The following is a 4285-nucleotide window of genomic DNA, read 5'->3' as shown; positions in this document are numbered from 1 at the left end:
AGTAATCTGTCATAGGTCAAGGTCAGATACAAAGTGATATTTTGCCCTTGACCAAATGGTAGGCTCGGATGTAACGCTCTGATTTTCTCTCCTATACCCAGTCCTGAGCGAGATGATTCAGTAGTTGGCGTATTCATCTTGTGATGCGTGATCCCCTAGTCTGCGGTTCGAAGTCACAAGGGGTGGACAGTTAAGTGGGTTGTTGTATCCGTTCGGATTGTGTTGGTTCTACCGATGACACAGTTATACAGGGTAACTCACACACACACACACACACACACACACACACACACACACACACACACACACACACACACACACAAACAGATACACACATACACTAACGATGAAACAAACAGAATCACAGACAAAATGAAAAAACACAGCCGTCAGCAGAAAAAAAACCTCTAGGACACTAAAGCTCCCTGAAGCACGTCTCAGTACTCTTCAGTTTTTTTCTTTTTCTCCTCCCTCCCCTTTCCCTCTCATCTCTCTCACTTCGACCCTCCCCCCCGCCCTTCACTCCTCCTCCTTCCTCGCTCTCTTTCCTCCTGTCTCATTTCAACTTTACCCTCCTCCATTCCTCTCTCTCTCTCTCTCTCTCTCTCTCTCTCTCTCTCTCTCTCTCTCTCTCTCTCTCTCTCTTTCGTAGCCAGAAAATGAGAGAATATTTGGATAAATAAATGCTAATGTGGAAAAGATGTGAAACGCATGCAAGAGAATGTTAGTGAAATAATGCCAGTACCCGGTACTGAAAAGCTCTAAAAACTATGCAAGAGATTAAAGTGAAAAAAATGCTAATGAGGAAAATATCTGAAAGGCATACAAAAGAATGTTAAGGTGAAGAAATGCTAAGTAAATCGCTAAGGTAGGGGTGCCAGAAAGCGTCCATGGCCGACGAGATAGCTCCTCATGGTCTTATAACTACCCAGACAGGATGCAGCAGTCCATATGTAGTAGTCCACTCACAAGTATTTTCAAACTATGATAGAAAGGTTTCATTTAAGTATGGAGCTAGGCAGGAATTGGCTTGGAGACAGGCTAGTGCATGGGTGCAGTATGAACCGCTGCAACATTGCCTGTGCTGTTTCGACTGAGAACGCAAAGAACTGAGCCAGATAAATATCTTAGTGAAAAGTATTAGGCATACGAGTCGTTCAAGTTAGAAACAACACTTTGTGCTGAATTAATATCATTTTTCTTTATTCCAGGTTCCAGTACGTAGAAAAAGTGTGTTCTTTTCATCCTTTCCGATGAAATTTCCGTACTAGTGTTTTCTATACTGCTTGGAATTCCTTCTTACGTTTTTCTGCCAGTTTTGGATGATGGGCAGAGTGGGAGGGACAGTACTCTTTTCTTACCCCAAAAGTCTGTTCGTACCCTTGACAGGATTTGTATAGTATGGACAAAATGAACTAATGCATTTATTTTTATTTTTATACTTAATACTTCGCTTCCTTCTTTCTTCAGTTTCTCCACCATTTTCTTTCTTCACTCGTTCCTTTTCTCCCTCGCTCCTCCGTTCCTTCTCTTCTTTTTATTTCCTTCTTCGTCTCATGCGTTTCTCCATTCTTTCGTTCTTTCCAGTTCTTCTTCCTTCCTTCGCTCCTTCCCTTCCACCTTCCTTCTTTTGCTTCTCTTCCTCCCTTCTTTCGTTTCTTCGCTTCCACCTTCCTCATTTCGTTCCTTCCCTTCATCCTTCCATCTTTCATTCCTTCCCTTCCACTCTCCTTCTTTCGTTCCTTCATTTCTTTCTTCCTCTTTCGCTCCTTCCCGTCATCATCCTTCTTTCGTTCCTTTCCGTCCTCCATTCATTTTCTTCCTCCATTCCTTCCCTTCCTCCTCCTTTCCCAAACCTCCTCCCCCCCCCTCCCTCCGGTGGTATTATATAACCTTATTCCGTCTCTCTCACTTTACAGCCCACTCGTCTCTCTCTCTCTCTCTCTCTCTCTCTCTCTCTCTCTCTCTCTCTCATTACCGTTTCCCATTTCCCCTTCTTTTCCTTCTGACACTGCATTCCCCATCTACTTCCTTTCCACCTCATTTCCATTTCCCCAGTATTTACATTTCCTTGGTTTCACTCTTGGCAAATTCTCCCCCTGGCATTTCCCTCCCCTTTCCCTCCTCTTTTCTCTCACCTCCCCCCTCCCCCATGTGCCAGCTCTCCTCCATTCTCTCCATTCCCTCTACCTACTCCCTCGCCTATCTTTCCCCCCTCTCCGCCTCCAGCTCCCTTCTCTTCACTCCCCTCTCCACCCCAAATCTACCTTCTGTTCTCCTCTCTTTCCTACCCTCTCCCTTCCTCTCCTTCCTTTCCCCTCCTTTCTTTCCTCTCCCCCAACCATCATCTCTTCCGTTTCCCCCTTCCTCTTCCCTAAGCCAACCTCCTTTCCTTTCCCTCTACCCTCTCTCCTAAACTATCATCCCTTCTCCCCAAACCGCCCCTTCTCTCTACCCAAACCACTCCTCCCTACCCTCCTCTCCCTCTCCCCCAAACCATCCGCTCCCCTCTCTTCCCCCGTTTCCCTCCCTCCCCTCCTCTATTATCTCCCACTCTCCCCCTTTCCTTCTGCACATACTCTCCCTCTCTCTCCTCCCTTATCACCTCTCTACCCCTCTCCCTCTCCTTTCCTCCCTCTCTTCCCCCGTTTCCCTCCCTCCCCTCCTCTATCATGCCCCTCTCTCCCCCTCTCCTTTTCCACTTCCTCTCCCTCTCCTCTCTTATCACCTCTGTACCCCTCTCCCTCCCGTTTCCTCCCTCTCCCCCTCTCTCATCTCCCCTACAGGCAAGCTCGGCTCAGGAAAATTAACATAAAATAAATGAGTGTTAATTTTCCTCTGTGTCGCCCGCCAGCAGAATCTGAAATATATTTTTAGCTCGGCGCCGGGGCTCTACCTGCTTTTTTTTTTTTTTTTTTACATAGAAAGTGACACGTGTACATTCCGAGAAACTAGACCTTTATCTTATTTTTTTAATCTTCTGAAAAATGCGCGTTTGTTCATAAGGTCTGAACTAACACTAGCAGGAATCTATTGTGTGTGTGTGTGTGTGTGTGTGTGTGTGTGTGTGTGTGTGTGTGTGTGTGTTTTAGTGCATAATACAGTAACAACTTTTGCAATACGATATACAAGGCGATCGAATATTACACCGTCTTTGACAATCACTTTTAGGTGGGGTGTTTGTCTAGGGAATGGCTCAGTCGTCTGGTGTGGGCGTAGTTGTGAATTTTATATACACATGGTGAAATACCAGCCAGTGACAGGTTATCTTTAGTATTTATGAACGGACTGTTGGGGAAAGGTACTCGCCTCTCGCTCTACCTCTCCATCCTCTCTCTTTCCCTTGCTGGTTAATATTCCCAAACTGAAAAAAGGCTTAGCTTATTTCTTCGCCCATAGATTGGTAAAGTTAGGGTCGTGTTCAGGACTGGGTACTCTTCTCTCTCTCTCTCTCTCTCTCTCTCTCTCTCTCTCTCTCTCTCTCTCTCTCGTGAAATGTGGAGAGTTGCGAGCGTAGAGTTGCCATCAATTTTATCAGAAATTCACATGATGGGCTTAGGTCGTAATGGAGGGGATTTTTATGGTAATTTTTTGGGTCGTTTGTATTTCGCTTAGGATTATTTTATTTTGTTATGATGATGATGATGATGGTGGTGATGATGATGGTGGTGATAATGATGATGATGATGATGGTGGTGATGATGATGGTGGTGATGATGATGGTGGTGATAATGATGATGATGATGGTGGTGATGATGATGATGATGATGATGATAGTGGTGATAATAATGATGATTTGTATCCTTAATCATTCCTAAGTTAGATTATACCATTCTTTACTTGCTCATACCGTCTCTTTCGTCTCCCCGCCCCCCCCACAGTTAACACCAGCCTATACCACATTACACCACTTTACTCACACTAACCTTCTCAGTTCCCCCCGTTTAAACAGCCTACATCATATTACACCAGCCAACACCATATTACACCAGATTACACCAGCCAACACCACATTACACCGGGCTATTCCATCTCCCTCACTTCCCTTAGTTTACACCAGCTTACACTACATTACACCAGCCTACATCGCTCTACACCCACCCTCTTAATTTCCATCAGCTCAAACCAGCCTACACCAGATTATACCACCAAACACCAGATTGCACTTGGCTACACCATCTCCCTCGCTTTCTTCACCCTATACCACCTTCCCCAGTACACCACCCCACGTACCCCTTTCCTTCAGCCTATACCCACCGCCTCCTTCTCCCCACCTCACACTAGA

This window comes from Coenobita brevimanus, chromosome 100 (genome assembly GCF_032717465.1).
Source record: "Coenobita brevimanus isolate Jiangsu-jjx chromosome 100, ASM3271746v2, whole genome shotgun sequence".
Classification (NCBI taxonomy): Eukaryota; Metazoa; Arthropoda; class Malacostraca; order Decapoda; family Coenobitidae; genus Coenobita; species Coenobita brevimanus.
This window is presented reverse-complemented; position numbering follows the sequence as displayed.